General features: G+C 34.3%; 1 pseudogene; it reads left to right on the forward strand.

Moving 5' to 3' along the window:
• The first annotated feature begins 19336 nt into the window (after positions 1-19336).
• LOC101029006 (chromobox protein homolog 1-like) lies at positions 19337-23319 on the forward strand (annotated as a pseudogene).
• The last annotated feature ends 1218 nt before the right edge of the window (positions 23320-24537 follow it).

Here is a 24537-nt window from a genome sequence, read left to right on the forward strand (position 1 = left end):
TGCATATATATTCAGGATAGTTAAATGTTCTTATTTAATTGAACCCCTTATCATTATGTAATGCTCTTCATTGTTCTTGTTTGCTTGTTTGTTTTATTTTTTTTGAGACAGAGTCTCACTCTGTCACCAGGCCGGAGTACAGTGGTGTGATCTTGGCTCACTGCAACCTCCCCCTCCCAGGTTCAAGCAATTCTCCTGCCTCAGCCTCCTAAGTAGCTGGGACTACAGGCACCCACCACCACGCTCAGTTAATTTTTGCATTTTTAGTGGAGACAGTGTTTCAACAGGTTGGCCAGGACGGTCTCAATCTCCTGACTTTATGTTCCACCTGCCTCAGCCTCCCAAAGTGCTGGGATTACAGGGATGAGCTACCATGTCCAGCACTTATTGTTCTTCTTGATCATTCTTGGTTTAAAATCTGTTTTGTCTGAAATAAGAATGGCAACCCTTGTTCTTTTTGTTTTCCTTTTACCTGATAGATGTTTCTCCATCCCTTTACTTTGAGCCTATGGGTGTCGTTGTATGTTATATGGGTCTATTGAAGATTGCATCAAGTTGGGTCTCTCTTCTTTATCCAACTTGTCAGTCTCTGCCTTCATGTGGGGAATTTAGCCCATTTACATTCAAGGTCAGTATTGATATGTGAGAATTTGAACCTGTCATTGTGTTGTAGTCTTGTTAAGTAGACTTGATTATATAGTTGTTTTATAGTTTTAGTGGGCTATGTACATATTTGTGTTTTTGTGGTGGCAGGTATCAGTCTTCCATTTCCATGCTGAGCACTCCCTTAAGCATTTCTTTTAAAGCAGAACTTGTGCTAACGAATTCCCTACTGTAAAGTACTTCATTTTTTCTTCATTTATGAAGCTTCAATTTCTTGAAGTTGGAATTTCTTTTCTTTAAGAATGCTGTATATAGGACCCCAACCTACTCTGGCTTGTAGCTTTTCTGTGAAAGGTCTGCTATTAACCTGATGGGGTTCCTTTTGTAGCTAACCTGCCCTTTCACTCTAGCTGCCTTTAAGATTTTTTAAATCTCACACTGACCTTAGAAAATCTGATGATTTTGTGTGTTGGGAATGATAATATTGTATAGCATATCACAGGGGTTCTCTGAATTTTCTAAATTTGCATGTCAATCTCTCTAGCTAGGTAGGGGTAATTTTCATGGACAGTAGTCTCAAATATGTTTTCCAACTTGCTTGCTGTCTCTCCATCTCTTTCAGGAATGCCAAGGAGTTATAGATTTGGTCTCTTTACACAATCTCATGTTTCTCAGTGATTTCATGCATATTTTAAAATTATTTTTTCTTTATTTTTGTCTGCCTGTGCTGATAGAAAGGAGTGGTCTTTGAACTCTGGAGTCATTCATCAGCTTGATTTGTTCTGCTACTAATGCTTTCAATTGCATTATGAGATTCCTGTAGTGAATTTTCCATTTCCAGAAGTTCAGTTTGATTCTTTCTTAAAATGACTATGTCATTTTTTAAAGTCTTGGATCATTTTATTGATTTCTTTGGACTGAGTTTCAACTTTCTCTTGTGCCTTGTTGATCATCTTTGCCATCCATATGCTGAATTCTATGTCACTTCCACCATTTCAATCTGGGAGCCATTTCTGGGAAGCTAGTGTAGTCAGCTGTAGGTAAGAAGACACTCTGGCTTTTAAAGTTGCCAGAATTCTTGCTCTGGTTCTTTTCCATCTGTGTGGGCTGATGTTTCATCTTTGAAGTTGTTGTCTTTTGGATTGGGCTTTCTGCTTTTATATTCTTTGATGCCCTTGAGGATTTGCTGTGGTATAAGTTGGGTTTAATCAATCGGCTTCATTTTTGGATGTTTTAAGGGAGTTAACACTCAAAGCAACATTCTTGGGTTGTATGCTCCTCCCTAAGGGACTAAAACCCAGCCTGCAGTTTTGCTCTCTGGCCCATGAGGTCAAGCATCTACTTTGCTGGAGGAGCCTCAGTGTTACTGGTCTGTAGGCAACCACATTTCAATGGAGGATGCCAACAAAATCACTGCAGCATGGTGATGGGGAGCTAAGAGAGAGTATACTGCATTGGGGAGTCTATAGGTGAGTCCACACCAGTGGGGCAGCAGGGAGGCCATGGGTAGTGCACACCAGTTGGCCAGTAGAGGTTGCCATGGGTGAGTGCACACTAATGGGGCAACAGAGGAGTGTACACCAATCAGGAAGGGGTGTCATAGGTGCATGTGCATCAGTGGGGAAAATAAGGGTTTCTGCATATGTGCACAATATATGTAGTATTAAAATTGTCAATGAGCAAAAAATGAATAATCGGTTTTTTTCATTTCAATCTTCTTTTAAAAAAAAATGATACACAAGTGACCAACAAACATGGAAAAAAAATGCTTGTCATTACTAATCAACAGAGAAATGCAAATCTAAGCTACAATAATATAGTGTCTCACACCAGTCAGAATGGCTAATATTGAAAAGTCCAAAGCAATAGTTGCTGGTGAGGCTCCAGAAAAAAAGGAAATACTTGCACTCTGTTGGTGGAAATGTAAATTAGTTCAACCACTGTGGAAAGCAGTGATTTTCTCAAGAAATTTAAAACAGAACTTTCATTTCACCTTACAATCCCATTACTGGGTGTATACCCCAAGGAAAATAAAGTTAAAATTATTAAATAAACAAGTACTGTAATACTGTATAATTTTCTTGTTATATAGCTGTAATAAATTTGAATCTCTCTCTCTCTCTCTCTCTCTCTCTCTCTCTCTCTCTCTCTCTCCCTTTCTCTCTCTCCCTCTCTCTCTCTCTCTCTCATTTTTAAGTGGAAGAGATACAGGTGTAGTTTGGTTACGTGGGTGAATTGCACATTGGTGAGGTTTAGCATAAGAATGGTCCCATCACCCAGTGAGTTTAATACCGATAGGTAGTTTTTCGATCCATACATGCCTCCTACGTTCTACCCTCCAGTCCCCAGTGTCTACTTTTCCCACTTTTATGTCTATGTTTACCTAATGTTTAGTTTTTCCTTATAAATGATAACATATGATATTTGATTTTCTATTTCTGCATTAATTTGCTCAAGGTAAATATCTAGCTGTAACCATGCTGCTGCAAAGAACATGATTTTGTTCTTTTTTATGGGTGTGTAGTAATCTGTGGTGTGTATGTATCACATACCTTATTCCAGTCTACTGTTGATGGGCATCTAGATTGATTCCATATATTTGCTATTGTGAAAAGCTGTGATGAACATATGAGTATATGTGTGTTTTTAAATAATTTATTTTTCTTTGGGTATATACCCAGGAGTGAGATTACTGGGTCAGACTGTAGTTTTCTTTGAGAAATTTCCACACTGCTCTCTAGTGTGGCTTAACTAATTTACATTCCCACATGACTGTCACAATATACTGATTCATTCATCTTTTGATGACCCTTCGGATTATTTCTGGTTTTTTAGCTACTTTATATAAAGCTACTATAAAACAATGTACACATGTCTTTGTGTTGATGTAAGTTTTCATTTGCTCTACAAATTCTGGAGAAATTCCTAGAAAGATTGATTATCTTATGCACTCAGACTACTGATATTATAAATTTTACTGAATCAAATGGTATTTCTATTTCTAGATCCTTACAGGGACATGGGTGAAGTTGGAAACCATCATTCTCAGCAAACTTACACAAGAACAGAAAACCAAACATAGCATGTTTTTACTCATAAGTGGGTGTTGAAAATGAAAAGACATGGACACAGGGAGGGGAACATCACACACCAGGGCCTGTTGGGGTGTGGGGGAGCTAGAGAATAACACAGGCCAGGGGGGTTGGGGGGGGATAACATTAAAAGAAACACCTAATGTAGATGACAAAGGGATGAATGCAGGAAACCACCATAGCATGTGTATACCTATATAAAAACCCTGCACAATCTGCACATGTATGCCAGAACTTAAAATATAATTTTAAAAATTAATCCTAAAAAAATCCAAATGGGAAAGTACGCATAAAAGAATTTACTGAATCAAGTTCTTATGCAGACACATTCCAGTTGGCACAGTTTAGGACTCTAATGCTACTGGATACATAAAGTAAAAACTGTTACCTTAGAGTTAATTTCTCATTGTCAGCTAGGATGAGGCTTGTAGACTTCAAAAATCTGTTATAATAAAGGGAACAAGAGAGCCAATTCTAGTTAAATATTGGTAGAGAGATAAAATTTTTATACAGACAAGTGCTGTCATTTTTAAAAAATGTGATTATATTCTTACTTCAAGAAACCTTTTAAGGGTTCCTATAGGTATATCAAATAAACTTCTCAATTAATGTTCTGACAGTGATAATTAAAAGATCAAAGTTTTGAATACAGACACAGAATATATAAAAGTTGTGGATAAATCTGTGACACATGCACTGGGAGTAGTAATATGTTTTAGTTAGCTTTTCAGCCCATTATAAATTTAATTTTAATATACAATGCACCAACAGACAATCTTGCTTCTTTATACACTGCACCTGCTAATGCTGATTCTATAACATGTGTTTCTATTTGTTCTTAATATCATAGAATTCAACAACAATAATTGTTTTATTTAACGTGTAAGTTTGAATTTATCTAGGTTTCACATGTTTTTAAAATGTCTCCAGCTTTTGTACTTAGACTTTGAAAATGAGTGAGTTGATAATTAGACAACTTTGACACTTACTTTAGATTTTTTTTTCTTTGTAAATTACCCCTTCCCAGGTATTTCTTTATAGCAAAGTGAAAATGAACTAATACAGACTTTTAGAAAAAAATAGAAGAGAATATTTTTGTGGCCTCATGGTAATGAAAAACATTTAAAATAAGACACAAAATCACAAACCTTAAAGGAAAATATTTATGAATTTGGCACCATTAAAATAAAAAAAAACACTTTTGATTGTTAAAGGACACATTAAAGACATCAAAAATACAATTAGGCCGGGCGCGGTGGCTCAAGCCTGTAATCCCAGCACTTCGGGAGGCCGAGGCAGGTGGATCACGAGGTCAAGAGATCGAGACCATCCTGGTCAACATGGTGAAACCCCGTCTCTACCAAAAATACAAAAAATTAGCTGGGCATGGTGGCGCGTGCCTGTAATCCCAGCTACTCAGGAGGCTGAGGCAGGAGAATTGCCTGAACCCAGGAGGCGGAGGTTGCGGTGAGCCGAGATCGCGCCATTGCACTCCAGCCTGGGTAACAAGAGTGAAACTCCCTCTCATAAAAAAGAAAAAAAAAATACAATTAGTCATGACACATAACTGACAAAAGATGGGTATCCAGATTCTGCAAAGAACACTTACAAATCAACATAAATAAAAATAACCCAATAGAAAAAGGTTCAAAAAATATGAATAAACAATTATCAGTAGAGAAAACTCAAATGATCAATGAACATAAGAAAAGATGTAAAACCTAACTACTAATTAGGGAAATGCAAATTAATATCCCAATATAATACTATTTCACATCTCTCAAATGGACTAGTCTTTAAGAGTTTGATGATCCAAGTATTAGCTAAATTGTGGGAAAATTAGAACTTTAATACTCTTTTAATTGGAAGGTAAATTGGTGTAATCACTTTAGAAAGCAATTTGGCAATATTTAGTATTTTAAGTTTTTCTAAGGTATATACTTTAGATTTATTTTAAGTGTAGGGCCAGATACTAACAAAATAGTGGTCATCATCCCATAGAAGGCAATATGAGGTTAAATATAACCTATAATTAACTTTCATTTATTTAATATAATTTAATTGTAAGTTTAATATGCTTTTTAGTAATAGATATTTCTAACAATTGGCTTGTAAAATTCCTAAGAATTATTTCTTTTTATTGTTTTTCTTTGTATTTATTTATTATACTTTAAGTTCTGTGGTACATGTGCTGATCGTGCAGGTTTGTTACATAGATATACACGTGCCCTGGTGGTGGTTTGCTGCATCCATCGCCCCATCATCTACATTAGCTATTTCTCCTGATAGGGGACACTATGGAATGTAGCCACGAGGCAAGAGCATTAATACCTGTCCAACATGGACTTGTGGCCATCAGCAGGGACAACCTGTTGAATGTGAAACCAAGCCCTCTGTCACACCGCATAAGGGTTGCTGGAAGGCATCTAAAATCTCTGCGGTAGTGGCAGTGCTTGGGGAAGCACCCGCTGCTCAGCTGGCCTTGGAAGGGAACTTTCCTGTCCTTGGGCGAGTCGGAGAACGCTCCACTCCCCACGCTCTTTTTGGAGGACTGATACCAGTCAGCCCAACCCGCAGCTGCCCTGGGGCTTGTCTGTGTAGTGCTGTGCTGTGCTGGTTATGTCTGTGTCTGTTTTCGCTCCCTACTTCTCACCTGTTCCTCTTCTGTGGATAGTAAGAAAGAGCATAATTCTTGAAGCCTTTGTTCTTCCTCGATACTCGGGGGGCATAACATAAAGTGCAGATGCATTTCGCTGCCCCCTGATTCAGCCACTTGCAAGCCCTGAGCCCCTGTTCCTTAGACACGTGTTGACCCTCTAAATAACTGTGGAGGACTCACCCTACTTACCCTGCTTCCCTGTTTCGTACCCAATAACTGTCAGAGTGTTCAGGCACTCGGGGCCACTACTGGTCTCTGCATACTGAGGGTAGTGGTCCCCTGGGCCCAACTCCTTTTCTCTTGATTTCGGTGTGTCGTGTCTTTATTTCTAAAGTCTTTCATCTGCGCACCTGTAGAGAATACCCTCTAGGCCCAGCAGGGCTGGACCTTGTGTAAAGGTATAACTGACAAATGAAAATTCTATGTATTTATGGTTCACAACATGTTTTAAAATGTGTACATCATAAAATGATTAAATCAAGCTAATTAACGTATCTATTAACTCACATACTTATTTTTTGTAGTGAGATCACTTAAAATACACTCTTTTAGCAATTTTAAATATACATCATTAATTAAACTCATCATGTTGTACAGCAGATCTCCAGAACTTACTCTTTCTGTCTAACTGAAACTTTGTGCTCTTTGACCAACACCTCACCACTTTCTCTAATCCTCACAGCTCCAGCAACCACCATCCCTCTCTCTGCATTTATAAGTTCAATTCAAAAACAAGCAAGATCGTGCAGTATTTGACATACTGTGGCTGGCTGATTTAGCCTAGCTTAATGTTCTCCAGGTTCATTATGTTGTCTCAAATGACAGGATTTCCTTATTATTAAAGCTGAATAATATTCCATTGTCCATGTACCTACCACATTTTAAAAATTCATCCATCAACAGAAATTTTAGTTTTTTATCTTGCCTATTGTGAGTAATACTGCAATGAAAATGGGAGAACAGATATTGATTTCATTTCCTCTGTACTTAGAAGTGGAATTTCTAGATTATAAAGCTATTTAATAAAAAGGAATTGAATTATTATGCTTTAGATTGATGAGTCACAACAAAAGAATACTATTTTTCATGTTTAATTTCTTACAACCTATTTTAATTTTAGAAATTAAGTACTAGATGCACATAGTAAAAAAAAAATAGCAAAAAATGTGTTATGATAAAATGAGATTCTTCATCTCTAAATGTGCTCCCCAGGCTCATAATCACAGGTTTCCAGTTTCTGTTTTTGCTTGATTATAGGAAGTAGCAATCTAAAATACTCATCTCTACCTTTTTTTTTTTTAGTATATTATGAAAATTGTTCCACATCAGTACTTGCAGTTTGCTTCATTTTTCAAATGTGAAATAGTATTGCATTGTTCAAAGGTGACATAGTTTATATAAACTAATTTTCTAGAAAATGAATTTAAAAATTTTTGAACTAAAGAAATATTATATTTTAACATTTTTACTCTAAGTTTTATGGTATGCACATGACCAAACTGAAGAAAATTTTCAAATGTTTTTTGTAAAATATGCAGTTCAAACTATTTTTGTTTTCTCTAAAGTAAGAAATTTAATTATTTTGTTGGCAATTACACATTCTGCCTCATGAACTTGAGCAGTTAAATTGAAATAACAGAATTATGGCAGAGTTCAGAGAGATTATTTCTAGTCCAGTGGTGACTCTAGATGCATCTTACAGAAATTTAGAAAAATGCTAAAATTAGCAAAATAAATACACATTCCAATGTTTGTCTTGACTGATGTTTCTCTTCTAATCAAACATTTAAAAAATGATGAAGAGATTGCGTTTTTTCAGTTCTTGTAAGGTTGTTATACAATCAGTACCATTTTATGTGCATGGAAAGAAGTTAATCCATTACATATAATAAATGCATTGGTCAGGAAGGTGTAATTCTCATCGATAATCTTGAAAAAGAAATATCACTATGTGGGATTGACTATAATATACATTATGAATAAATTGAAGGGAGATACTAATGCTGAGCTTTTTTGTTGAGTGGTATCTTTTTTTTCAAGGGGCATAATCAAGTTTCATAAAATTAATATAAACAGAATGGACAGAATCTGAAAAAAGAGAAATAAAACAAGCCACCAAAATTTACCTAGTATTATTTCTAATATTGATATCACACTGGATTGATTTTTAATTCTACATTTTACTAATGAGAAAATTGAGAGTCAGAGATATTTCTCCAGTGTCACACTTTTTGTTTTTGTTTGTTTTTTAACAGACAAAGTCTGACTCTGTTGCCCAGGCTGATCTCAAACTCCTGGACTCAAGTAGTCGTCCTGCCTCAGCCTCTCAGAGTTCTAAGATTACAGGCATGAATTACTGTGCCTAGCCTCCGTCATGACACTTAGTAAGTGTCAAAAAATCAAATTAAAATCTGTCTCTGATACACAAAAAGGCTTTGGGGTCTCTTATAAAGATGAAACAGAAATCAAAAGGTAGAATAGGTAGCTAAAATGAGAGTAGCAAAGATTTCCATAGTCCATGTTCAGAAGTCAGTTTTCTTCCACTTACTTAAAATATTGAATTATATTTTGTGGAAAAGAAAGAATAAATTATTAAATGCATCTCTATTGGAATGTAAATCATCAAACTCAACATACCATCATGTGTTACAATTTATCATAAAATAGCATAATTTGATAGAATTAAAGAGAAACGTCTGCTCTTTGATGAAAATCATATTGCTTATCCTACTTCATTAGTGTGTGTACTCTGTAATACACTGTTGCTTATGTATGTAATAGCTTTTCTTATTCTTTCTTTCAAGTTCTCTCAGTTCTATAAGCTTCCAGTTATTTTACCCAACAAAATCTATTTAAGCTCATCAAAGTGTGCTCCTTCACACTTATAAAGTAGAATTTTGTTTCATCAATATTATTTTCCCCCACAATATCAATTTAAAACTACAAGTAAAATCTAAAAACGTAACATGTGTCCAAGTTCTTGGTATCATGATTTTAACTTTCCCAGGAAAAGTGATTGTCTTCTACTCTGCTTTATCTAAGCCTAGTCTAAATTTTGGTTAATATCAGACCCCTCTACTGACCTAGAGTATTTACATCAATTGAATAAACAATGTTTCTTTTTAAATTTTTAATTTTTATTTCATTTGTTTTTGTGGTACAGGTGGTTTGGGGTTACATGAGTAGATTCTTTAGTGGTGGTTTCTGAGATTTTAGTGCACCTGTCATCCGAGCAGTGTACACTGTACCTGGGATGTAGTCATTTATCCCTGGCCCCCAAAGTCCCTTATGTAATTCTTATGCATTTGCATATTCATAGCTAAGCTCCCACTTTTAAGTGAGAACATACAATATTTGGTTTTACAAAACTGAGTTATTTCACTTAGAATAATGGCCTCTAGCTCCATCCAAGATGCTGCAAAAGACATTATTTCATTCCTGTCTATGGCTGAGTAGTATTCCACAGTGTATATATACCATGTTTTCTCTAACCACTTGTTGATTGATGCATACTTAGGCTGGTTCCATATCTTTTCAATTATGAAGTGTTCTGCTATAAATGTACATGACCATGTGTCTTATTCATACAATTCCATTTTGTTTCAGTAGTTACCCAGTAGTGGGATTTCTTCCATTTTCTTAAAAGAAACTGTCAAAGGAATCAGATCATATTAAGCCAGCCTGCCTTTCACTAGCAAATCTGTTTTACCTCTTGCTTTTAAACATTGTGATGTATTTGGCATAGACTAAATATTTTTGCATGATTATTTCAGTTTTGCTTCACTAAAATGGATGTGTAAGAAATGAAAATTTCAGAGATTTATGATATATGTCTGCATATAGAACTTACACAAAGTGATATGCATTCATGAATTGCCTGTATTATTAAACATAGGCATATTTTGTTCTTCATGACCCCAAATATTAAAGAGTTTCAAACTATTCATTACTGTTTTAAAATTGAATTTAAATACTTTCTCTTTTAAAATTAAATCTCTAATGTAACAGAGCAGATGGATATTAGCATATGATTTTAATAAAAATGAAATCCAAGTTCCCATGACAATATATTCAATGTAAAGACAATGAAAAAAGTGCATACTTCATCATAATAAATTAAATTATGTATATAGTGTTTCAAAAAATTAGTATTACATTCCAGAAGCCTCATTATCTTCTATATGGCAATAGCATAAGAATCTTGCTTAAAAATGGCATGCCATAGTATAAGCTATGTTAAATTAGCAATCCATGTAATTTTTAAATGAATTGGAATAACATTTAAATTGCAATACATTTGTAGCCACTATTTCAAATTTCAAACAATAGACACAAAGCCAATTAATTCTTATTTAAAAAAGACATGCTCTAAAAATCACCAAAAGCAAGATGTTATTTGTTAGGAATAAGAAGACAAATATAAGACCAAGAACTAAAACTGCCAGAAGGAAACATAGAGAAAAGATTTCAGGACATTCATCTATGCAAAGATTTTATAGTTAAGATATCAAAAGCACAGACCACAAAAAGAGCAATAGACAATTGCAGGTGCAACTAGATTAAACTAAAAAGCTTCTGCACAGCAAAGAAAATACTCAGTGGACAGAGGGACAACCTACAGAATGAGATAAAATATTTGCAAACTATTTCTCATCCAATGATGAAATAATATCCAAAATATACGAGGGAATTAACAGCAAAAACAAAACAACAAAATGGAAGGAATAATCACAATAAAATGGGCAAAGAATTTGAGTAGACGTTTCTCAAAAGAAGCAATACAAATGGACTGTAGCTTTATTAAGAAAAAAAAAGACAAACATCAGTAATCATTAGGAAAATGCAAATCAAAACCACAATGAGTTATCCTTTTATGCAAGTTAGAATGGCTATTGTGAAAAAGACAGAATAACAAATAATAGTGAGGATGCAGTGGAAAGGGAACTCTTATACAGTGTTGGAGGGAGTATTGTGGAAAACAGATGGAGTTTTCTCAAAACATTAAAATTAAAACTACCATAAAATGCAGCAATCTAATTGCTGGGTATTTAGCCAAAGAACAGGAAATCAGTATCTCACAGGGTTACTCGTATCCCCATATTTCTTGCAGCACTAGTCACAATAGCCAAGATATAGAATCAACTTAAGTTTCTATCAGTGGGTGAATGGATAAAGAAAATGTGGTATAAATACACACATGACAGAAGACTATTCAGTTGCAAAAAAATAAAATAAAAATAGGTGTTTGAGATGATGAATATTCTAAATACCCTGATTTGATCCTTACACTTTGTATGCATGTATCAAAATATCACATGTATCCCAGAATTGTATACAATTATTATGTATCAATAAATTTTTTAAAAAGATACAGACAAAGAAGTGGGGAGGAAAATGCATTACCTGATATAATTGTATTAAAAAAAATTTGCTATAAAAGATTTAAGCATCCAAATTTAAAATATAGAAACAATGAAAAATAAAACTTTAATACAACTTTATGAAGATAAAAGCAGAAAATGAGCCAGATTAACTTTATAGAAATAATTTGCAATTTTTCTCTTTTCTCAGAAACAGTTAAAAGGACATTAGAATTATTCCTCACTTAAATGCATTGTATTATTATCGTATGAAACTGCTTATTCAAATGCTTTGTTTCTAAAGGAAATGAAATATTGTATTTTGACAGCTTTAGCTATTTCTCTTATGGTAATTTTCTGCTTAGATTTCCATGTTAATAAAATCAATTCTTGGCATGTACATTTATCTTCTTAAAAATCACACATTAAATCCAGGTATTCAGAACATGTGCAAAGCATTCCTGATTCTTTGAAATAACTCTCTAGCTAGTTGTTTCTCCGTTGTTATTTCTTCTTTATAAATTTGTTTTTTCTTCCCTTTTTTTCTTGATATAATACAGTAGGCTGATTTATTTTACATTTCTTTTGAAGATCTTGTTTTTATATTTAACAGACCTTTTTTTCTGTTTTTAAATTTATTGATTTAAATCGTTATAAAATAATAACCTATCTCCTAGTTTATTCAGTAATAAATAGTCAAAACTCCCTGAGTGCCTACTGTTAATCAATCACTGTTATGTTACCCTGCTAAGAAGATACTCTTATTTTGTTAATCTTTCAGTATATGAAGCTTAAGAAATTTAAGATTGCTTAAGAAATCAAGAAGCTTAAGAAATTTAGGAAAAATATACTCCCTACACAAAAAGAATATAGCATAGGTAGGAACGTAACGCCTGACTAAAAGCAGGAATCCTATTTGAGACATTTTTCAAGACTACTGAGCCTATTAGCCTAAAATAAGCTAAATATTATTGAGACAAATAAAAAAGTCAACAATTCTTTATTATTTGATTTTAGCTCTCTGAATTAATAAGCCTGATTATATATTAAATTATTCAATAATTCTGACAAAGACAGCCAGCAAACAAATTAGTTGATTATTCATAACCTTACTCTCTAGAGTTATTTTTAAATGTATGATCTTAACAAATTTTTCAATCATATTTTTAAGAAAGAAGAATTTGTATCCTTAGTATATAAATATAGACGCTGAAGATCATAAATGTTATAGCTTTCTTAAAACTGAACTTAAAGCTTCCAAATCAAATCTAGTACTTTCTCTACTTATGTATGATATTTCCTTATGGCTGGTCAAAAAATTTATAAGATAAAGATTATATAGAAACTGTCTATACTGTGTTCCTCTTTCACAGTTTTGAGAGATAGAGAATAGAGAGAATGACATAAGAAAAGAGAGAGAATTTTTTTTTTGAGATGGAGTCTCGCTCTGTGGCCAAGCTGGAGTGCAATGTCCTGATCTTGGCTCACTGCAGTCTCCACCTCCTGGGTTCAAGCAATTCTCCTGCCTCAGCCTCCTGAGTAGCTGAGATTACAGGCTCCCACCACCACACCCAGTAATTGTGTACTTTTAGTAGAGATGGGGTTTCACCATGTTGGCCATGTTGATCTCAGTCTCTTGACCTTTTGATCCACCTGCCTCAGCCTCCCAAAGTGCTAAGATTACAGGGGTGAGAGATCTTATTTTTACAAATGAGTATTTTTTTTCCTGTACTTACAATTTCACACTTATTATAATTTACTTATTTGGTAAGTATATAAAATATGAATCTAGATTTAAAAATCAGCACTGTTTAAAAAGTAAGTATTCTGAAAGAAATGTAACCCTCAATTCATTTACCATGTTTCCATGCCTCCATCCTTTGTGTCACATATCCATCCACCCCCATAGATAACACCATTCTTATTTATTTCATGTAATGTAATCTTGCTTCTCCCACTTTCTATTGTGTTAGTTCACAATCTTTCTTACTTTGCTATTTGTCACAGAATAATTAGCAGGATATACTCTGAAAATCACTTTGTATCAGTTCATAGAAGTATTTATCGTTATTTTGCCATAGTTGACTATTGAATAATAAATTATAGTCTAATCAATCTGTCCACATATGAACATATGTTGTTTCCCATTTTTACGATTACAAATTGTGCTTCAAAAAATGCACTTGACCATGTGCGTTTTATCTTACTGAAATTTATTACCAAGATAAATTCCTAGAAAAGGAATTGCTGGATCAATTGGGAGTTTTGTTAGATATGCAAATCCCTTTCCATATTAGTTCTATGAGTGCACCTCTTCACCACAAGTGTATGAGTGCCTGTATCATCACAGACATACTGAGACAATATATTATTATTTTAGGTTTCATGTATTAAGCATTTCACATTATCTGATAACTAGGTAATAAATGGTGTTTTGTGTATTTTTAGACTTAGATGGTTTCCATTTCTCTGCTGAGATTCCTAAAGTGTTCACATATGCTGCCCACCTTTACTTTTAAAAATGTTAACCATATTAATCTTAGTTTTCACAGTCACTATTTGATAGTTCAAAGATCTGGGTCATCTCTGAGTTATTCTGCTGATTTCTTTGTTTCTATACTGTAGGTATGTATATCTATATATGTGTGTATGTATGTTTCTTGCTTTTTTGTCTGCCTTTTTGGAGGGAATGCTGAAAGCTAGACATCATGTGTAGAACAATAAAGACTAAGACAAAAAATATATGTATTGTCTAGAAATAAGCTTTTTTTTTTTTTTTTTTTTTTTTGGCTAGGATTTATGTGAATATTTAAGGTGGAGCTAGTTCAGGGATTTTGTTTTTGCTATGATTATCTTTAGTGCAAAACTGGCTCCAAATTCCTCTAGCACTATTTTGTGCCTAACTAGGGACTAGCATGCCAACGTAGTGCAAAAGGAGTGGTGAGATGGAGGGCATTTCCTGTTGTCCTGTTTTATGTTATAGATAAGCGCTATTTCTCTCAGTCTCAGAGCTAAGGATCTTGTAGTGATCTTGCTCCTCCCAGCAGTGGTAGAAATTTTCCGATGATCTGGGCCTTGGACATTTTCCTGCTCCTTTGTCAAGAAAAGAAGATGTTTATGCGTTTTCAGTTTTGTCTCTTGTGTTTTGTTTCCCTCATCCAGCTTCTGTAAAGGAATAAAATAATCTTGGTGGAGTTTCATGCCTTTCCATGGAAGCAGTTGTAACACACGCCATGACCTGCATGTTTTCTAGTCACCTGCCTTGCCTTCAGTCATTTTTAGTGAGGATTTGGGGGGAAACCCATCAAGAAGGACCTCAGAGTGAATATGAACTGCCCCTTGTGTCCATGGTTTTCCAGGGCTCTAAAAACTCTTACTAGCCCACATCCAGTCTTTAACAATTTATTGAAAATTTTAGCAGAAATGTTACTCCATCATAGTGACAAAATTCCTATCTCTGGGTTTTTACCATGATGAGTGAGTGTTATATTGCCCTTTTCTCTTTCAAGGTAACGTTCTTTAGATGTCAAGCTACTTGATGACCATGGAATCTCAGTTCTCAGCTTTATCAGAGGTTTAAGAAAAATTATGATTTTGTAGACTTTAAAGCTTTTTCCTATCTCTAGGGGGAGAAAAATTGACGCATTTTAAGCAGATAGTATAATTTATTCATACTTTTTTTAAATAAGTAAAGAAATTGGACATTTGTTTCTATGTTTAGGTGTAACCTATCTCTAGTGATACTATATATTTATGTTACATGTTTTATTATTTACATATTACAATATATAGTTATTGTACATATACATATATCTTCCATTGTAGTATTGAATTTTGGTCCTTGTTGCCTCAATTTTAGTGATTTCTCTAGCTATTAGGGATATTAATTGTATCTTTTATTTAGTTTTTATACTTTGTTTTATTTCACCTTTACAATTATACTTCCAATTGATTTATTTTGCCTATTAATTGGCAAAATTATTGGCTAATACTTCTGCCTTGTGGAATAGCAGTGAAGATAATGGATGTTCTTGTATTTAAGTGTAATGCTTCTAGTGTTTTCTCATCCATCATAATCTTGGTTTTATTTATTATCAAAAGTAGCCGTCTGTGGCAGATAGAATTTTCCAATGATTCTACCCACAACATAATCTCCTAAAAGTGCTTTATTTGCAGTATATTAAAATTTCCTTCATCAAGTGGTGATATCTATACCCATATTATTGAATGTAGGTGGATTTGTGGCTGCCTTGTACAAAAGAGTGTAACTAAAGTAATAATATGTGACCTTTGAGGCTAAATTTTAAATATCTTGCGATCTTTGTTATTTTCCTGGACTATAAGGTAAAACTTAAACCTATGAATTAAAATAAAGATAGAACAATCATGAATATATCTGCCCCAAATAACAAACTAGCTATTTTTATAAAACAAAAATTGAAGGAGATTCATGAAAAATACCTATAACCATATTAAAAGCAGAAAACTTTAACACATCAATTTTGCTATGAGGCAGGAGAAGTAGACATGTAAAGATATAATAAAAAAATGATGTAACACTTGTAATTATATATTTTAACTTTATGCCCTGATAAAGAAAAATGCAACTTCTCATGTGATTGCCAAATATTCAGAACAGCGAACTTACGTTAGGTCACAAAGATAACATTGATGAATAAAAACATTGCAAACAGCATTCTGATAGCATTGTAATAAAATTAATTTTAGATTTGTGGAACAATTGAGCAGAAAGTATTGAGAGTTACTACGTAACTTGTTTCCTCCAGCTCCGTTTCTCTTATTTTTAATGTTTTATTTTTGTTATATATTTGATACAATTAATGAACCAGTATTTAAATATTATTATTAACTAAAATCCATAGTTTATATTAGGGCTCTCTTTTTGTGTTTTATACTCCATGGATTTTGACAAGCATTTTGTTCATGTATTCATTATTGAAGTATAATGTAGATAGATTTACTACCCTAAAAATCTATCTCCACCTAACTATCCCTTCCTTAGTCCTATCTGGCAATGCTAAGCTTTTGACTGATTCTAAAATTGTGATTTTTCTAAAATGTCTTGTAGCTTATATGACATACTGTGTAATTTCTATAAATGACATACTGTATAATTCCTATAAATATAATAACAAATTATAACAAAAATATAGGAATTCCTATGTATTCATATATATAATAAATACATATAGGAATTATGTAACATATTAATAAATATACATAATATATAAGAATTTATATTATATATTCACATATATAATATATAATATATAATATATATTCCCATATATTATATATAGGAATATTATATATTATATATAAGTATATAGGAATTCCTATATACTTATTATAATTTATATTATTATAGTTATAGGAACTATATAGTATGTAGCTTTTGTAGACTGACCATTGTTTTCTTTCTTAAAAATGTATATTTAGTTTTGTCCCAGTTTGTTTTGCATATTAAGCCTATGTTAAGCTTTATAAGCAACCGCCAAAATGTTTTCCAAATTGACTTTACCAATTTTTATTTTTATTAGGAATGAGTGAGTGTTTCTGTTGATCCAAATCCTTGCCAGCAATTTGTGTTGTCAGGATTTTGAATTTTAGCCATTCATAATAAATGTGCAGTAGTGGTATTTTGTTGCCCTGCTAATTTTTTTTTATTTGCCTAATGTTTCTTCATCTTTTTCTTAAATTTTGGCCCCTCCAAATCATTTTGTTTTATGTACATCTCATACACTGCACAGAGTTGTGTTTTCCTTTGTAATTAAAATAGATAAGATACATTTATTTAAATAGGTGAATTAAGTCTGTCCATATTTATTGATATAATTTATAGATTTCCACTCAACTTTGTTAAAGTATTTCATAATTATTATGCATATTGCATATTTATGTATTTCTTATCTAAATTTATTTGTTTTACCTTTTTAATTATGTTTGTCTTGTAATGAGGTTATGGTTTTTACCCAGATATGTACTTATACCTTTTAAAATATATTGATCATTATTTAAAAAATTTTACATTCTGATGTGTGCAACTTTAATTGAATCCTTTAACTAAAAATGTACTATTTTCAAACCCCAACTGCTATTATTTACTAGCATTTGAGAATGAGAAATTAAAATTCTAAGAAATTCTCAGGAATTTTAAAATTTAAAATTTTTAAATTAAAATTATTTAATTTTAAAATACTTTAAAATTAAAATTATAAAGTATTCCTTATTTTTATAACATTTTATTTATATTTTTAATTAAAAATTAGTTGTGTTTGCACATAATTGAGCACTGGGAAAGAATCAAACACTGATAAATGCCTATATCGTTGAAAATGTTATTAAGTAGTATTCAAGTAACATAACATTTAGATATCCTAGCAAAATGAGGAACAGTCCACATAAACATGTGACAAAATTGCCTTAACCATTTCACATCTAAAAGTTTTAAATTTTGAAAGAATACTAATGGGATTTATATAAATTATATCCTGGGCACACTTTTGATAGTATTATTCTTATTTACAGGAATGACTCACCATTAGAAGTAGACAGCGTCACTTAAAATACTACAACCATAAATGTAATTACTTGGCTGTACCTGGTTAATACTAGTGAATTGTCTTTATATATAAAATACAAGTTTTTAATTTCCCTTTCTAAATTTATCTTTTCTTTCTGAATCATAATAAACAAAAATATAAAATATATTTCTAACAAAAGTCTGAAAAGGAGGAAAACAGCAGCTTAGTGACAAAGTACATTTAACTGTCATGAGAAAACATATTGCTTACAAATCCTTTTGAAGATTTCTAATTTTTATAACCAAACAATTAATTTTTGTACTTCAAGTTGTATGAGATCGTCTCGTGAAAAGAGTAAGTTAGAAAACAAATTAATTAGTAAAGTAAATTTACTTTCAAGGTAACTATATCATTCTGAATTCTATTTATTGCTTAACAAATTCTACATTTTATTTAATGATATTTTACATAGAATCCTCTATGTATGTAGTGCATGTGTAATTATTGTGATGTCATTTTATGTCACAACTTATTTGTAGTCAAAATAATGAGCCCCAACTAAAACCTCATACCTTAAACAAAAGTTAACTCAGAATGTTTAAATATACAATGGAAAGTACAAAACATTTAGGAAAAATTTTTCTAGAAAGTCTTTGAGACCTAAGGATTCCTAAAAAATTCTTAGACAAGACACTTGGAGCACCATTCATACAAGAAAAACAAATGAATAAGTTGGACTTCATAAAAAGTTAGAATGCTTAACTCATAGTGAGGACTGGGGAAAGAGTACAAAGGACATGTGAGCTATTCTAGCTCACCAACTTTTGTAAATTCATAATTATTTTAAAATAAAAGATTTTAAATAAGCACAATCAGAAATGACAATGGTGATATTACTATAGATCCCACCAAAATACACAAAATTCTCACAGATCGTTATGAACACTTCTATATGTAAAAAATAGAAAATCTAGAGGAAATGAAAAAATTGTGGAAACATACAAACTTCAAAGATTAAACCAGGAAGTTACCACGTTCTTAAAATAGATCAGTTTAGCTTCCCAGTATATGGAGCACATGGAGAAGAGAAAAAATGGTCCTGGAGGGACAAAGAATTGAATCAATAAAGAAAATGTGAACAATGTTGTGGCATTAAAACAAGTCTGGTAAAGGGTCAAGATGACCAAGTAGATGCAGCCAGGAAGAGCATCTCCCACTAAGAGACCATATCATCAAAAATACTGGCACATTGCAACTGGATCTTCAAAGAGAAGGCATTGAGAGTAGACAGATGGAGGATACAGACCATGAGCTGAGTGGAGAGCAAGTTGAGAACCCTGTAAGGTGCTTTCTAGTACCAGGACTGATTCCTGGTCTGCCAGGAGCTCCTGGAGGGGAAGTGAGTTAAACAGAAGAATGTTGGCCTACTGTCTTTACAGACCTTTGGAACCCTAGCTGCAGGATACCCCACAATCACCACAAACATCTGAGCTGGCAGCAAGAGCTGCTTAGAAAGGGGGCAGGGATAGACCTCCAAGCTGTGTGAAGCTCACGGGAACAGCTGCAGTGAGGCAAAGCCAGGAACACCTATCACCCAAGGCTTGCCATGTTCCATTAGATGGCTTTGGTCTTTGGTTGACTGTCAGACCTAGAAAGAGAAGAATTGTCTTGCACACGGGATGGGGCCAGTCTATGTAAGCACTCCTCCGTCTGGTGTCCTCTGTTGGGATCCCTGCCTGGCCATGGCCACTTGCAGTATAGCTTTAGATGCCCAACCAGCATGTTTCACAGTGGCTACCACCATAGCTCCTTTGCCAGCAGACAAAACCGTCAGATAACATCTATAGACAAGCCCCCCACCATCATGTACCTGCCCACAGCTTCTTGCCATTATTTTGCTAACACACTCAACCAAAAGCCTGTATCCACTGCTTTGCTGGAATGCACTTGCCCACAACTACCCCCTCTGCTCTGCTGGAATACATGCTTGCATGGACCTTGCTTCCACTGCCCAACCCTTACTGGCACATTCACACATGATAGTGTACCCAACTTCCACTGTCACAACAAAGTGCTTTCACTGGCACCTACCAACTGAGTGTTGTTGCTAGTGACCAGGAACACCTCAGACCCTCCAGTGCAGCAAGTGCTTAACCTAGAGGGTCCAGAGAACCAACCTGTGAGCCTGGCTCCACTGCCAGGCTGAAAACACACAGCCCAGGAGTGTTGAGCTGAGTCTGTACTCCCTAAAATCATCCAGTAATGGAGCCAATTGACTGTACCCAACTTATACCAGAGTTAAATCCTAAAGGGCACCAAATAATATGAAAAACAAAGAGCCCCATTAATGAACAGAAACTTAAAAGATAAAAGTGACATCAGATCACATGGATAACAAAGAACCAGTGCAATAACTCTGGCAACTCAAAAAGCTAGAGTGTCTTCTTCCCAATGACTGCACTAACTCACCAGCAATGTTTCTTAATCAGGCTGAAATGACTCCAATCACAAACATATAATTTCAAATCTGGAAGAAAACAAAGATAATTGAGATTCAGGAGAAAGTTGAAACCCTATCCAAGAAATCTAAAGAATCCAATAAAGTGATACAAGATCTGAAAGACACAAGTGTCATTTTAAGAAAGAATCAAACTGATCTGAGACAGCTGAAAACTGATTACAAGAATTTTATACAGAATCAAGAATTAACATGAGAATAGATCAAGATGAGGAAAGAATCTTAGAGCAAAAAACAGTTCTCCAAATCAACTCAAACAAAAGCAAAGTAGAAAGGAGTATGTACAAAACTTTTGAGAAATAATGGGATTACAGAAAGAAACAAAATACAACTCACTAGCATCACTGCAAGAGATGGAGGGAAAGTTAGCAACTTCAAAAACATATTTGAGGATATTATCCAAGAAAATTTCCTCCTCAATGGAGAGGACAACATTGAAACTCAAGAAATTCAGAGAATAACTCTGAGATACCATACAAGATAACCATTGCTAGACCCACAGCCATCGTTATCTCTAAGACAAATCCAAAAGAAGAAATCTTAAAGGCAACTAGATAGAAGGGGCAGGTCACCTATAAGAGAACCCTATCATGACCAAGTGAGATTCTTCCCAGGGATGCAAGGATGGTTCAATATATGCAGATTAAACAGTGTGATACATCATACCAATAAAATGGAAAAAAAAAACCATAAGGGGATTCTAATTGATGCTGAAAAAGCATTAAAATCTTCAACATATCTTTATGATAAACACCCTAAAGAAATGGGTCTAGAAGAAAAATACTTCAACACAATAAAAGCCACATAACTAATATGATACAGAATGGGAGAAAACTGAAAGCCTTTCCTCTAGAGAAAGATCTGGAACAGAGCAAGGATGTCCACTAACAACATTGTTATTACCCAATGTCACATGTTCATGTGGACTCCTCATTTTGCTGGGATATCTAAATGTTATGTTACTTGAATACAATCTAATAACATTTACAAACTTATATTGTTACACCTAATAACATTTTGATCACTCATACTGAGTGAATGTTCCAATAAGCATTGCCTTATCTGTCTTTAGGGAGATTACAATACAATAAGAAAGATACATATTAACATAAATGATTATTTTTAAGGTATAATGTGAAGCTCTAAGTCTGATTTAAAAAAAAAAAAGATTAAATCCAGCTGCAGAAAAGTCTTCATATTTAAGCTAGCTGTTTAAAAATCACTAATAGATGAGAGAATTTTTTGAAATAGAAAATAAGTCATAATAAAATACATCAAGCAAAATAATAACATGACAATATTTAGAGAATAGTGAATTACAGAGTGTGGAAAGTGTTGAGAAATGAATCAGGAAATGTGGGTTTAATTTTATAGTGGATGTCAGAGGGCTATCTGTGGTAGGTTTTTGAAAGAGAAAAGTGATATAATTTCATATGTATTTTATTTTTTTCTTTTGAATACTTCATTTTATTATTTTTATGGGTACAGAGTGTGTATATATTTACATGGAGGCCATGAGAAATATATACATGAGGTACATGAGATGTTTTGATACAGATATGCAATGTGAAATAAACACATCATGAAGAATGAGGTATCCATCCCCTCAAGCATTTATCCTTTGAGGTATAAATAATCCAGTTATATTTCTTAAGTTATTTTAAAAGTATACAGTTATTACTGATGATAGTCACCTTATGGTGCTATGAAAGAACAGGTGTATTATGTATTTTAGATAAAAATGTATGTGTTAGGATAGAAGATAGATTGAAGCGGCTCAGCAGAGGAGACAGCCATTGTCCAGGGCCTGTGCGGTTCATGGCTTCAGTGAGGGGCTCCACCGCAGCCAACAAGGCTCGTTGCTTTCCTGGGCTCCAGTCCCGAGTGAGCCCCACACCAAGCCAACAGCACGGCACCGACTCTTCTCTGGCTCTTGGGTGCTGCTCTGAGCAGCATCACCCTTTCAGCATCACCAGAAAGCTGGCAGGCACCATGTGGAAAAACTTAAATAAGAAAAATATGTGGTAGAGGTGCTGAATGAGGAAGAAGAGTATGTGGTGGAAGAAGTTATCCACTGTTGTGTGGTAAAGGGTAAAGTGGAATATTCCCTTAAGTGGAACGGTTTCTCAGATGAGGATGACAAACATAGGGGGGGCAGATGAGAACCTCATTGCTGAGTTTCTGCAGTCACAGAAAACAGCACGAGACAGATGAGTCAGAGGGAGGCAAGCGCAGAGCTGTTTCTGATTCTGACAGTAAGGGAGAGGAGGGCAAACCTAAGAAGAAGTGAGTCAGAAAAGCCAAGAGGCTTTGTCCCAGGTTTTGAGTCACAGAGGATTATTGGAGCTACCAACTCCGGTGGAAAGAGCACTCATGTTCCTGATGAAGTGGAAAGCCTCTGATGAGGCTGATCTGGCTTCTGCCAAGGAAGCCAAAGTCAAGTGCTCACAGGTTGATGTATCCTCATATGGTGTATCCTCAAAGGACAGTGTGACATTTCTACCCCTCAGAGGGTGATAACAAGAACGATGATAAGAACTAACTCTTCTGAGTACCAGACTCTGACACATCTTACTGTGGGTTTCAAGAGGGAAGGGAAAGAGTTCTATTTGTCTTGACACTATAGAAGTGGCTTGAGAAGCTGTCCTTTGAAGAGCAAGTATAGTTTCTGTGCCCTGAAGCAGCTCCAGTGCTTTAATGTCCTTCCAAGTTATATAGTGTGCACACTCATCCCAGTGAAAGGGAAAGGGGATACATGTTTCAAGGCAAACAGTTTTGCACTTTGCTGAGAAAAGCAAAGGGTCTTTGATGATGAACAAAATTTGCAGATTTGGGTGTGTGGGAGAGCAAAAAAGCTATTGTCAATCTTCAATGACATCTCTACAATCCACAGTCCTCTTCCCAATAGTGTCAACTATACATTTCCGTAGCACAGCATATGTATAGTTTTGGGCCATCACCGGTGTGTTATTTGGGATTGGGAAGGATGTGAAGGGAGAATAGAAGCTGGATAGGATCTTTCGGATTAAAATTTTGTTCCTGACTGGGGAAATGGTAAAACAATGGAAAGAACAGATAACTATGTTCTTCTGTGGTCACGATATTTTATCTTTTCAAAAAATGTCACTGGCACCATAAATGAGGACTATGATAGACTGTTTAGATGCTGTAAATACCTGAACTCTATAAGGCAAAGTGTTCCCTGCCTAAGCTTAATGCTCTTCTCTACAAAGACCATTTCATAAGTTACCAAAGCTGCCGTTTTGAAGATAATAACTTCCTGTGGGGGAAAAGTCTTTGGAGAGTGTAAATAGGCATATCCTTCTGTCTTAGAGGTGCTAATTCTTGAAATTAGAAAAGAAGATCCTTGATTTTTAATTATGAAGTTATATGTGTCTGCTTGTTCATCAAATGCACTGGCTGAGGTATTGGGGAGGGGAAGAAGTGGCATAGGAGATGGAAGAGCAGGGAAAGGAAAACCCCACACTCTTAGACCTCTTCAAGCTTCTCTGCTTTTTGAATATAAAACTCTGTAACCACTGGTGAAGGGTTCAGCCACAGAGAACACAATTTTCATTAATTCTACTCAAAGTTTGAATAATTTCAAAAGTTCTGTCCTCAAGAGAAGTTTAAAATTTCATACTGGATTACTGGTTCACTTTAAAACACACACACACACGCACGCACCAGGAAAACATTTTTTAAAAAATATGCTAAGAATTAACTGATACCCAAAATGCTCTGTCTTGAATCATGAGAA

This window comes from Saimiri boliviensis, chromosome 9, assembly GCF_048565385.1.
Source record: "Saimiri boliviensis isolate mSaiBol1 chromosome 9, mSaiBol1.pri, whole genome shotgun sequence".
NCBI classification, from domain to species: Eukaryota; Metazoa; Chordata; class Mammalia; order Primates; family Cebidae; genus Saimiri; species Saimiri boliviensis.